Here is a 14385-nt window from a genome sequence, read left to right as displayed (position 1 = left end):
AGAGACAAGGCCCATAGGGCTGCGTTTGGTCCCGGCTCGGGCCTGAGGTTCCCCCACCCCTGTGGTAGGGTGAAGTTAATAGCTCCAGATGGCACCATGGAAGGGGTTGGGGAGTAGACAAAATCAGGAGCCAGGGTCTGGCACAGCACCAGTAATGCTGTGGGGAGGAGCAGGATGCCATCTGGGCTTGCTCTCAGGCAGCAAATATTTTTGGGCAGCACTAGGTTGGGGAAATGATTCTAGTTTGACGAGTGCCATTCCTAGGAATAATACATATCAGGAATGAGGAACCTGTGCCCCTCCATGTGTTGTGGGATGCCCAGCTCCCATCAGCCTCAGCCAGCATGGCCAATGGTCAGTGCTGATGGAAGTAGGAGGCCAGCAACAGCTGGATGGCAACAGGTTCCTCACCCTTGCTATATGAAAGCCATGTGACTGCCAGATCCCCTAGTTAGAAGATATATAAGGTATAAAGTGACAAAAGCATTTTAGAGACCTGCAAAGTGTGAGCTGGTTGCTCGTTTAAAGTCTGTAGTTGAATTTCCACCCCCTTATGACACTGGAGCTACCAAGATATAGCAACCAGTGCCTGGCTTTACTGCTGTGGAAAGACTGAGGCAGAGAAGCTACCATGGGAACATCCCTCATGATCAACTCTCAGCCTTCCCAGTTCTTCTAGCGCCAGATGTTTTCCTTTTTCATAGGTACACCGGCAACCTATGTAACATGACTGTCTAATCCTAAACAACTCCAGGAATGTTTGTGAGCAATGGCAGATTTATTTGCTCATCCCACCTTTTTTTTTAATCAATGGCATTTGGGACCAGTACATAGAGAAGTAACAGCCACATTGTATATAAGCACTCAAAAGTGGGGTGAGAAGTGATCCCAGTTCTTTTCAGGCAGACATTATTGAGTCTGGCCTATCCATTCTACTTCCCATTTTCTCTTAAGTTCTAGTGCTGCTGCTTTAAAACACACCACTTACAAGACAGCAGCGTGTCTTGATTTCAAGTACTCTAGGACATTATGCTTTAAGAGCAGGAGCAAGATGGCATGAGACAACTCTGCACTGTTGCAACTTCTGCTAACATACCAGCTGAAATAGCCATGCTGGTCTTTTTGTCATCCCAGTTTGCCCTACAAATAGGTGATGGACAGTGGCAGCAGAAGAGAGGCACAGGGCGTCATGTGAGGGAGGGAGTGCACTTTGAAAGGGAAGCTGATTTCCCCAAAACAGCCACCACAAAGAGATCCTCATTTTTTATCCAGAGAGAAAAGAAAGGGGGGGAGATCTCTAAACCTGTGTTCTCAGACATGTTCTTTTTGCCTTTGTAATGTTTCAGTATAGAATAAATTATTTAATTAGTGAGTCTAATGTGCAAGTTGCAGCACCCCATATTTGTCTAAAATACTACCATTTGTTCAGAAGTATCCTCATTCTCAGATACTGATTGTACCATGGTTGGTTTGATATTCTGGGAACTTCTGTACTGTTTTCTCAGTAGATATATAACCTGGACCTTTTAACACTCTGTTCTGAGCATTATCTCATTGCCAGCATTATTAAATAGTCATCCTATTTTAAGCTTCTTTGACTTAGGTCAGTGTTTGAGGCCTGTGACAAGTTCCAGATTAAAGAGAGAATATAGCAACTCAACAAACACAAGCCCATTCTGATCATGACATCTTTGATAGTGCATGGGTTTTTACTTATCTCAACATACTTTTAAATTACATGGACAATAATCTATTCCTGTGTGGAATTTGTGTTGGAGATATCATATTTTGGTGAGTTTTAACCAATTTTACTGAAAACAATTCTATTAAAACAGTTTTTCTCAGACTTTAGATACAACCTCAGATTTTCTATCCTGTGCTTATAAAAGCCAAATACAATATTTCAAATACTACGGGGGAGGACAGCGGATGCAATGGTGGAGAAAGAAGATTGCCTGTTTAAGGCCAGAGAGTTGATGCTGGATTATGCTGCCTAAACTGCAAGTAAATCATTCGTTGTTGCAGGAGGATCCAGGTATATCTCTTATTAGTGGCACTTCTCTTGAAGAAAAACTACATTCACAGCATTCAAACTCAAAAACTTGTCAACTAATGAAGGGGGGAAACAGCCCTGGTCTGATCTGGTCTTGTGCCTTTAATAGCAACAGTGTGATCTGTGGAACAAATCACCATTCGAAAACTTTTCACAGCACAGTGATTAAGGCTGTGGGCACATTAGTCACTTCAGAGGCAGCGAGAATAATTCTGGCTGCCTTTTGAAGTGACTCTGCCCTTGGTTGGACACATCTTCCTTCCTTGCTGCTGACTTCAGACCTTTTAGGACCACCCAGAGCAAAGTGCTGGGCCAATCACCATCCCTGCCTAAGCTTACAGCAAAGCATTTCCATTGGCCACACCTGGAGGAGCATTGGGCTGATCTACCAATCAGTAGCGAAATCTGTTTGAAGCTGATTTTTTTAAAAACGAACTCGAACTGATCCAACCAGGGTTTTAGAGTAAAAAGATGAGTTTTAGTAGCACTGCGTGCCCCTGTTTTCAGAAAACAGAGGTGGAGACGCATTGGAACCAGCACAACAATAAGTGTGTCTCTACCCTAAGCATTGTTACATATGAAAGTCTACAAATCAAAAGATGATCACTCCCTGTTGTACCAGTAGAGTGCAGAAGGGCTCCTTTGGACTTGCAAACAAAACAAGCCAATCTGCTCTACTCCAACTAGGAATGTAAGAAAGCATCATTTTCTGTTTTGCTCTGTATTTGCTGCATGCAGCACTATATTATGCTGAGGTTCAGCTGCCCAAAATAAGGTATTTCATCTCACTGTCAACATAACTTAGGAAATTTAGGTAATTAATTATGTAGGTTACATTGCCCCATTCATTCCAATGCAAAAAAAAAAATCCAATGCAAAAGGAGACATAATCAATTACATATTGTTTGCTAACTGAAAGCACCAACAACAGTGAATATTGATTGTATTCACTGGGTTGATTTCTGTTATGGACATGAGAAGCATGAGCAAACATCGGCAACTTCTGCTCCCGTTTCTGTTTTTGCGGGAATTCTATGACACCAGTAACTCCAACAGCAAAGTCCTCCTGACTTGCCTACTGGCCTTTCACCAACCCTAAATCAGCTTTATCTTTTTGGCCACTCTCTGTGCCTAGTCCCATTGACATTAGTCAAATGAATCCTGATTGTGCCCCCAACTCTGTAGCAGTTCTCCATGGATGATGCCTTCAAGACAGCTACCGCGTCACTGCAAAACAACAACAAGAGAAACAGGAGCAATCTGCATAAATTAAGTTCATTTTATGTCAATTAAATTTTAAGTGCCAAGTGCCCACCGGTTTCTTCTCAAGCTAGGAAGATTGAGATCCACCTTGCCAGCCAGGAAAATCAATGCAGCTCTGACCAGCTTGAGCAAAGCAACTGCTGTAACTTGGACAACTGAGGAAAGCACGGGCATTCCAGCTGCTTTCTTCTTCTCTGATCATTACTGCAATGGAGGGCGGAAGCAGGACACAAGTGCTTTCCTTTCTTAGGAAATCAGTGCTTTAGCCCTTTCTGGCCAGATCACTCAAAGGGAGGAGTCAGGTCACTCCATCCTATACAAGTGAGTAGAATATTGCTTGCACATCTTTCTTTACCATGTGTTTATAATAGTTAGAGGTTTTTTATTTAATTGAACACTCTGAAAGTTCTGGGAAGGATTAAGAATATCTCAGACTCCTCACCCTGACAATGGCTCTGTTTATTCTCAAAGGACAGGCAGTTTGTCAGTATTAGGTGACTAGCACTGCCTTGGTTTTTCGCTCAGTTTCTTCCTGATAGGACTGGAAGGTCAGTCACACCACAATAATGACATTTGCTCAAAATAGGAAATTAAGCCTTAGGCACTTTAAGCCAACTATTAAACAAAAACCCAGCCCCACAATTTTTATCAGCCTGCATGTCTTTTGTTACCCCAGAATCACTTCAGTGGTGGTCTGACATGTCACCCGTCTGAAAGGAATTATCACTTGCTCTTGGTGAGAAATTCTTAGCCAGGCTGCTTTAGGCTTCAGCTCCAATCTGTTGGTCTTGAGAGAGTCAAGTATATCTCGGGTGAGATTGGTGGGAGGGGTGTGTGGACTTACATCTCCATTTGCAGGCCAGCTCTTATGTTCTCAACCCAGTGGTGGCGAACCCCCAGCCTGGGAGCCTGATCCAACGCCTCAAGCCATTTTTGCTTCGTCCTCCAGACCCCACCAATTTTGGCAACAGTGACAATTTAAGCCAAGAAATGTAGACCCAGTGCTGGCATGGGTGGACAAGTGTGCGTGCCAATGGGGAATGAGAGTGAGGGCATGCAGTCCCAGGGGGCTCTGGGGCCAAAAGAAGTTCGTCACCTTTGTTCTAAATGGAGAACAGAGATGTTGGAATGCAGCCTACAGACAGACAGAAAATCCATGTTCAATATTTAATTTAAGCTTCTTACGAAGTTCACAGAAGGCTGCTGTATTTAGCAAACGGTGGGAGGGTAGAGGAACAGCATTTCCTTTTCTCAGCCAGTTGTCTGATATTTGTTGGGATAATTTTAAATGGGTTAAATCACAGTTTACGATAGGATTCATTTGCTGTAATAGCTTGGCATGCTCCTGGTAGAAAAGTGATACATACATGTTAAAACATAGCTATGAATAAATATTAGCAATATAAAATATGTAAGATTGTTTTTATACATACTTCTTCCCTTGTTCATGTTCCAACCCAAATCCCCACTCAGCCATGAAACTTGCTGGGTGACTTAGGGCCACTCACTGTCTCTCAGCCTAACCTACCTCACAGGGTTGTTGTGGGGATAAATTGGAGATGGAGGAGAACCATGTACACCACCTTGAGCTCCTTGGAGGAAAGGTGGGAGAGAGAGAGAGAGAGAGAGAGATAAAAAATTACCAGGATTAAGTATTAGGAGAAAGTTCTAGAATAAAGAGCAGGCCAACAGTGAAATAAGGTTACAACAGCGATTGATTGATTGTGGAGTCTTGAAGAAAGAGCATCTGTTAGGGGCTTAAGTAGGCCAGTAGTATTGCGTATTAAAATAACCTGAATCTTGACTACAATATATATATATATATATGCCAATATATCAGTCACTGGGCAAGTACAATGCATTCTTCCTATCTGTGCATATTATAAATATTGTTTTGAAAATAGTCCCAGGCTAAGATGATTTGTAAATCATGTCATATGACTGGTATTGAAGGAAACACTTAGGTATGAAGATTCTTAAAGTGAATGTTATGTTATATGCAGTACAGTTAGATATTATACAACATAGAGAGAAGATATGCTAGAAGTTTTTAAAATGTTTTCTATTAAAGCGGAGAAAATAATGCAAGCAAATTCCCCAGTTAAGGAGAACTTACACAAATAATTATTGAGAGTTATCTGTGAACACACAACAAGCAACCTTTAAATTTATGACTCATGAGCATTTTCTTAGAATATAAGCTCTAAGAACCATTTGTCTTCCTCATTTTTGGTACTTCTGTGATGCCAGATGATTAGCCAATGCATCCTGCTTATTGATGTCAGTCTCTTAAGTCATGCCCTATAATGCCCCATTAGCATTAGAATCACAGAATTGGAAGGGGTCTATAAGGCCATCGGGTCCAACCCCCTGCTCAATGCAGGAATCCAAATTAAGCATACCCGACAGGTATGCTGTCCAGCTGCCTCTTGAAGGTCTCCAGTGTTGGAGACCCCACCAGTTCCCTAGGTAATTAATTGGTTCCACTGTTGTACCGCTCTAAAGCTTAGGAGGTTTTTCTTGATATTCAGCTGAAATCTGGCTTCCAGCAACTTCAGCCCATTGTTCCATGTCCTGCACTCTAGGACAATCAAGAAGGGATCCTGACCCTCCTCTGTGTGGCAACCTTTCAAATACTTGAACAGTGCTATCATATCTCCTCTGTCTTCTCTTCTCAGGGCTAAACATGCCCAGTTCTTTCAGTGTCTCCTCATAGGGCTTTGTTTCCAGTCCCCTGATCATCGTTGTTGCCCTCCCCTGAACCTGTTCCAGTTTGTCTGCATTCTTCTTAAAGTGTGGTGTCCTGAAGTGGGCGCAGTACTCAAGATGAGGCCTAACCAGTGCTGAATAGAGGGGATCCAGTACTTCACATGATTTGGAAACTATACTTCTGTTAATGCAGCCTAAAATAGCATTTGCCTTTTTTACAGCCACTTCACACAGTTGGCTTATATTCAGCTTGTGATCAACAGGACTCCAAGATCCTTCTCACATGTAGTATTGCTGAGCCAAGCATCCCCCGTCTTATAACTGCATTTGGTTTCTTTTTCCTAGGTTTAGAACTTTGCACTTATCCCTGTTAAACTTCATTCTGTTGTTTTCAGACCAGTGCTCTAGCTTATCAAGGTCCCTTTAAATTTTGTTTCTGTCTTCCAAGGTATTAGCTATCCCTCCCAATTTTGTATCATCTGCCAATTTGATAAGCATTCCCTGCACCTCTTCATCCAAGTGATTAATAAAAAAGTTGAAGAGCACTGGGCCCAGGACCAAGCCCTACAGTACCCCACTCGTTTCTTCCCCCCAGTTTGAGAAGGAACCATTGATAAGCACTGTTTGAGTACGATTGTGTAGCCAACTGTGGATCCACCTGATAGTTGTCCCATCCAGTCCACATTCAGCTAGCTTGCTAGTCAGAATATCGTGGGGAACTTTGTTAAAAGCTTTACTGAAGTCAAGATATATTATGTCCACAGCATTCCCACAGTCTACCAGGAAGGTTACCCGATCAAAAAATGAGATAAGATTAGTCTTGCAGGATTTGTTCTTGATAAATCCATGTTGGCTTCTAGTAATCACTGCATTGTTTTCAAGGTGCCCAGGGATCGATGTCAGGCTGTCTGGTCAGTAGTTCCCAGGTTTCTCCTTTTTGCCCTTTTTGAAGATAGGGACAGCATTAGCCCTCCTCCAGTCCTCCAGCACTTCACCCATCCTCCATGATTTCGCAAAGATAATAGACAGTGGTTCTGAGAGTTCTTCAGCCAGTTCCTTCAATACTCTAGGATGCAGTTCATCAGGCTCTGGAGATTTGAACTCGTTCAAAGTGTTTAGATATTCCTTGAACATTTATCAATCTCAAGCTGTAATCCTATCTCTTCACATTTCCCAGGAGGGTCATAGACCCTCTTTTGGGAGAAGACTGAGCCAAAGTAGGAACTGAGCATTTCTGCCTTTTCTTTGTCATCTGTTATCATTTTGCCATCCCCATTGAGTAGCTGTGCCACCATTTCTTTTCTCTGTCTTTTACTATGGGCGTACCTGAAGAAAGCTTTTTTGTTGCTTTTGGCATTTCTTGCTAACCTCAGCTCATTCTCAGCTTTAGCCTTCCTGAAACCATTCCTGCAATTCTGTGCTACCTGTATGTACTCTTCCTTTGTGGCTTGGCCTTCCTTCCACTTTCTGTGTGTGTCCTTTTTTGTTTTCAGGTCTTCTTTAAGCTTTCTGTGAAGCCACATTGGCTTCTTTGACTGTCTTCCCCCTTTTCTCCTTGATGGAATTATTTGCTATTATGCCTTTAGAATTCCCTCTTTTAGAAATTCCCACTCATCTTGGACTCCTCTTCTCATGAGGGTTGCTTGCCATCAAACCTTACTTACCATTGTTCTGAGATTATTAAAATCGGCTTTCCTGAAGTCCAGGGTATGTGCATGGCTACTCTCAGCTTTTGCTTCCTTTAAAAGCAAGAACTCTAGTATAGTTCGGTCACTTCCCCCAGAGTTCCCATAACTGCCACTTCATCCACCAAGTCATCTCTATTGGTTACAATCAAGTCAAGGATAGCTGATCCTCTAGTTGCTTCCTCTACTTTCTGTGGAGGGGCCGTGTTAAGTACCACACCAACATGCACAATCATTTCTGGAAATGGTTGGCCTGGGCAAAGATTTGTGCATTGGTGACCTTACTTTGCCAGCAAATGCAAAGAATGTGGCCTAAGCTGCTCTTGGCAGCTAGAGGTGATCCATCTCTCACCAAATGCATGGCAAAATCCTAAAAATATAGATTTTGATAGTTCAGCATATTTTGTCTTAATTGTTTGGAAACCTTCCAGACATACGTATTAAGTTATCAGGATTTGGAATGGAAATGGACTGCCTTCAAGTTGATTCTGACTTATGGTGGCCCTGTGAATAGGGTTTTCATGGTAAGCAGTATTCAGAGGTGGTTTACCATTGCATTCCTCTTATCAGGATTTATATACTACTTAATCATCAAAATCTCCAAGTGGTTTACATAAAACAATATAAAATATACATTAAAATAATACAATTGGATGATAAAAGCTAGTTGATCTAAAATGCAAGATATAAGTAATATCAGCAATTTTTTAAAAAGTCAATAAAATAAAATCACATGTTAAAATGCATGTCAAAATTGCATGGCAGGAAATTATGTGGCACTTGTAAAAGTGCCAGTCCTGCAGATTGAAGCAGTTGAATGGGCACATATGGGGTAAGGCGATCCTTCAAAAGTGGCATTTCCTTTCTAAATGTGACTGTATTGCTTGCCTTAAGAACCAAGTTATCAGACATTTTACAATAGATGTGGTAGAATTTAATTTTGTTGACTAGTGGGGTGGGGAACCTTTTTTTTCTGTTGAGGGTTGCATTCCCTTGGAGTAGTCTGTTGGGGACTGACTGCTGGTGATGGGTAGTTCCAGGTCTAATGTGGGCAGAGCCGGAACCAAATTGGGTGGAGTTTTAGAACTAGCCTGAGGGATGCATGCAGTCCATAGGCCACAGGCTCCCATCCCCCCGTCTAGGGTTATTACCGACAGTTGTACAACACCTTATCCTATGGCTGCAGTTACTTTAATACATAGTTGTGAGTGGAAATACAAAGACGTCTTGTCCGTATGATTTTGCAGCTGACTTATTTCTTTCTTTCATGTGTTATGATTATTGTATCTTCTGTGCACAGAATTTTCCTAATCAAAGTGTGAGGCGTTGTCAATATGAGGGGGCAGCATTAGTTTACAAGCTGGCTGGTGGCTGTCCATAAGGCCATGCCAATTGAAGACCACAGCTCTATGTAGTTATTTATAGTTAGTGGTGCTTTTTTCCCCCCTACTCATCAAGGTGGGTTAGAGATGGAATTTCAGAAAGATACAAATGCCACTGGTGTAATTCACACTCTTTACGTATGTGCTGAACCAAATAAGAGTGCCCTGTTGAGGGACTAAATGACCCCTTTATGAGGAGCCTTTACATTTCGCTATGCCAGTGATCCACAGAGCCCTATGCTGTCAACCCTGATTGGTTACCCTTGCACTTTAGAGTCTTTAAGCAGCAATGCTGTGGACTGAAGCTGTAGTCCCACACATGAACATTGAGTGCACTGTCTTTTTGTCCACTAGCTTGAGGTGAGACTTAACCTGATCCAGTTTTTTCTTCTTCAGTGCATCCCAGTGCATTTTTATTTTATTTTTTACCAAACTTTATTTTATTTATTTAAAATATTTCTATCCCGCCCTCAGGGCCAGCTCCAGGCATGCCGGGGCCCTTGGGCACCAGCCTGCCCCAGGCCCCTCCCCTTCTGCAATCCGCAGGAGCTTCGAATTCGCCCACGAGCCACCCGCCATCCTCCCCGCTATCCCCGCATTTCACCTGCCTTTCTCTGCTGTTTTTTGCAGCTGTGTAAACTGCGTGCGCAGGGTTGCCATCAATAAAGATGGTGGCCGAGCTTTCCGTCAGGGGCTGAAGCCTCTGCTGCCATCTTGGTTGATGGCACGCACATGCGCACATTGCTTCAGCCCCTGACGGAAACCTCGGCCGCCATCTTTATTGATGGCGACCCTGCATGCACTGCAAAAAACAGCAGAGAGAAAGGTAGGTGAAGCGCGGGAATGTGGGGCTGCTTGGAAGCTCCTCCTGTCCTGCAATCCGCTGCTCCTGCCACGGATCACAGAAGGCGATCAGTGGGCCCCTCAGGGGCCTCTGTAGCTCCAGGGACCTTCAGGCCAGTGCCCCACCTGGCCGCCCTTGAGAACCGGCCCTGCCCACCCTTCTACCCTATAATAGGGTACTCAGGGCAGCTTACAAAAATAATATCAAACACATACATAATAAAATTGTAAACAATAAAATCACAAAAACATTAAAATAAATTAAAATATATAAAAGACTATATATATATATATATATATACACACGCGCACACACACACACACACACACACACACACACACACACACACACATATATAGGGAGTGGTACTAAAGGGGACTACAAGGGTAAAATTTAACGTAGAGGGCATAAAACCATAAAATCAGTGTCGGGCTCTACAGTCCCTCCCAAAGGCTCTCCGGAACAAGATCATTTTCAGAAGTCTCCGGAAAACTATCAGGAAGGGAGCAGAGCGGACTTCTTGGGGTAGGGTGTTCCAATGCTTGGGGGCCACAGCTGAAAAAGCTCTCTCGTGCGTGCCTGTCAGTCTAACGTCTTTCACTCCAGGCACGCAGAGGAGACCAGAGGCAGATTTTATTTATTTTGATTTTTTTATTTATTTTATTCGATTTTTATACCGCCCAAAGCCAGAGGCTCTCTGGGCGGTGCACAGCATAGAGTAAATACAATAAAATAACAATAGGACACTAAAAACATACATTTTAAGCATGATCTTAAATCCCGGGCAGGTACATATGGGCATAAGTGGTCCCTCAAGTACCTTGGTCCAAGGCCATTTTGAGCTTTAAAGATCAGAACCAGCACTTTGAATTGGGCCCAGAAGCAAATTGGGAGCCAGTGGAGTCAATAAAGCACAGGGGTGATATGCTCCCTGCGCTGTGCTCCAGTCAACATTCTGGCTGCTGCATTTTGAACCAACTACAATTTCCGAACCATTTTCAAAGGCAGCCCCACATAGAGTGTGTTACAGTAATTAAGTCTCAATGTCACCAATGCATGTGTCACTGTGGCCAAGTCAACTGCCTCCAGGAACGGACACAGCTGGTAGACCAGTTTAAGTTGGCCAAAAGCACTCCTGGCAGGATCCAGGAGGACTCCGAAACTTCTATGTCTACTGGCAAGTTACTGCTATCTTTGCTGATGTGGGTCAATAAACTGAAGCAGAATCCTGAAAAACCAGAGGTGTTAGATGACCCAAGTTCTTAAATCCATGAGGTGGGAAAACTGGCTGCCTAAACAGGATTGCACCCCCCAGAAGGACCAGGTCCATAATTCTGAGGAAGCTTCTGAATCCAACCTTGTCACTGGAGGCTCAGGTGGCCTTGGTGGCTAAAAAGGTCCTTTTCCCAGCTATGTCTGGCTTGCCAGCTATGGCCCCTTTGGGGAAAAAATTGCTTGGCTGCTGTACTCCATGCCCTGGTAACTTCCCGATTGGCTTATTGAATGCCCTTACAAGAGGCTGCCCCTGAAGACAACTTGGAAACTTCAATGGGTCTAAAATGCAGCTGGGTGGGGTTCCATTTAGAATTCATATAACCCATTTTAAAACAGCTGCATTGGTTCTCAGTTCTTTTCTGGGCTCAATTTAAAGTACTCATGCTAGAGTTTAAAACCCTAAATGACAGGCTTCAAATATCTGAGACTGCCTCCTTCCCTACAGACCCTCTTGGATGATAAGATCAGCAGAGGAGGCCCTCAGAAGCTCAACGGGAGCCCAGGAGAGGACATTATTTGCGGCAGCCCCTAAGTTGTGGAATTCCCTCCCCACAGAGGTGTGTCTGGTACCTTCATTATACAAGTTTCGTTGTATGATGAAGATGCACCATTTCACCCTGGCCTTTGACACTTCAGATGTATATTCTTGCGATTGTAATTTGTTTTAAACTGCTTTCAATTTTACATTGTTGTGACAAGTCTTGGGATCTTCTGGTGAGGGGCGGGAAATAAATGTAATAAATTCAGTCCAGGCAACCACTTTATGAGATTAGATAGCTTTGAATGCTCTGCTCCAATTTTCAGCTTGGTGTGACATTTCCAGTCGTTTTGACAGGGCCCTGCAGAATGTCTCCTGTTCTTACCAGAGCTTCTGCTTCATCCTGCTCAAACAAAATGAGCATTGATTGCTAGCTTCTAGGTCCAGCCACATATAAACAGAAAGGGCCTTTTTAGTCCCTCCAGAGCCAGCTTTGGGGGAAAAACAGGACATGACTTGTAACATCAAAGAAAATGTAGTTTTCTTGGAATCTCACCTGAGAAGGCATCTGAGAGGCACAGTCAGGGGAGGGTCTGGGTTCCTGTCTGTCCCAGTTCCAGAGCTGTGTGTCCTGCCTATGGTGTCCTGGCAGGAAAAGTCTGCTGGAGAAGTGAGAAGCTAACACTGTGAGCGAGAAGATTGCCAATAACACAAAGGCTCCGTTAATCCTGCAACTGAGCTCAGTGCTTGCCCTCTTCTTGGGCCAACCGGTTGCAAGCTGTTTCAAAGATATTTGCAAGCTTTTCCAAACTGTAAATTCTTTAGCAGGCAGATGCCTCCAGAGCACAAATCAAATAAGATTTTTTTTGTTTTGTATGTCCAGACTGAGCTGAGAAGCAATGGCAATCAGAGCAGAATCTAGATGGCAAATAGGCCATATGGCAAATAGGCCATATTTCTGGCAAATACAATTGCCAGAAATCAAAGGTGTGTTTCCATCATTCTGGTTCCATTTAGATTTCCAAGGACCTAAGCAAGGCAAAGACAAGTCAAGCCTGAACAACCCAGTCTCCCACCTCATTTTATGTAGCTTCTGACACCACCTGAAGCTGTTCCTTTCTTCCATCCTATCGAAGTTCCTTTTTTCCTGTTTATCTTCTTCCCATTTTTCCTGGCTCAGGATACTGAATGTATCTGGGGAGGAGAGCCTGGCTGGGAGTCCAGAGTCTGTGAGTTCAAATCCCCGCTTGTGTCTCCTGGGTGTCAAGGGCCAGCTAAAGATCACCTCACAGTGAGTGGCTCAGGGGTTACGTGCCCTGCCACCTGTGCAGCCGTGGGCAAGGTGCATAGTCTCAAGGAGCCCAGTTGCCCCCCAGCTGGCAGTTGCGGACAAGGAAGGGGCTGGCTTGTGCAGCTGTGGCAAGCTGAGCAGGCCCTGGCCAGCTGGGGAGGACTAGCCTCAAAGGGAGGCAATGGTAACCCCCCTCTGAATACTGCTTACCATGAAAACCCTATTCATAGGGTAGCCAAAAGTCGGGATCAACTTGAAAGCAGTCCAGTCCATTCTTTTAAAATGTAAGCTCATCAAACTCACTAGGGTTGACCTCTAATCTGAGGACGCCACCGTGACATTTGATGCAGGGCAGTCTTTTGTCTCTGGCACTGCTCATCATCTGTTCTGGCTCAGAATGCTCCCCCCAACAGATTAACCCTGAAGAAATGCAGCCCTGAACAGAAAAGGACAGAGCAGGCAATTAATTGGTAAAAAGCATCAGACAGAAAAGTACTCAGATTTAAGTATGATTGGTTTGGCTAATGGTCAGTCAGAACAGCTGATCTCCTGGTTTAGCAAAAGAAAATAAATCCCAATGAAGTTGTGTTGAGTTTAGATGTGATATATCTGTACTATGATCCTCACATTTGGAAAGCTAATTTCCCCTTACCTACATCTTCAGTATAGTTGTGCCTGTCTGTTTTGCAGGACAACAGAAACTGCTTCGTAATATCCATGAATAAAGCATGAAGTGCAGACCTGTCATGGTAGGAGTTTTGGGCTACAAAGTTTCTTGAAGGGTGTCTTGCGGCAGGGCAAGCCCTGCTATCGGCCACATTGTTCAGGTGGTGGATTAGAGGAGTGCAGATTGTGTGCCGTCCCCATTATTTATTTCTTTTATTTAAAGCAATTTTTATCCCACTCTTCAGCCGAAAAGGCTCCCAAAGTCACTTACAAAAACAACAAACAAGGCACTCCCTGCCTGCAGGCTTACAATCTAAAGGGCACAACTAGGGAGGGGGAAAGGTATTTTCTGCTCCAGCCTTTCCCCAAACTGGTACCCTCCAGATGTTTTGTTGGCTGGGGACTGATGGGAGTTGTAGTCCAAAACAGCTGGAGGGCACCAAGTTGGGAAAAGGCCGGCCTGCTCCGCCTGGTAGTCGCTCTCCAGGGCTTCAGGACAAGAAAGAAAGGTCTTTGCTATCACCTGTTACCCAATTCCTTTTGCCTGGAGATGCTCCTGGATTAGCCGTCGTTCACCACCCATCACTATCTCGGTGGCCATGTCTACCCAGCTTGCTGCTGCCCATCCACCATAACATTGGCTGTTGTGGCATTTGCTGCTGCAAAAAAAGTGGCCAGTGAGAATCTTGTGGGGCTCTATGGATTACCCACTCCATGGAGCCTTGCAGTAAGGAAGGGG

The sequence above is a fragment of the Rhineura floridana genome, chromosome 7 (assembly GCF_030035675.1).
Source record: "Rhineura floridana isolate rRhiFlo1 chromosome 7, rRhiFlo1.hap2, whole genome shotgun sequence".
NCBI classification, from domain to species: Eukaryota; Metazoa; Chordata; class Lepidosauria; order Squamata; family Rhineuridae; genus Rhineura; species Rhineura floridana.
The sequence above is the reverse complement of the archived record's forward strand: the minus strand, read 5'-3'. Positions refer to the sequence as shown.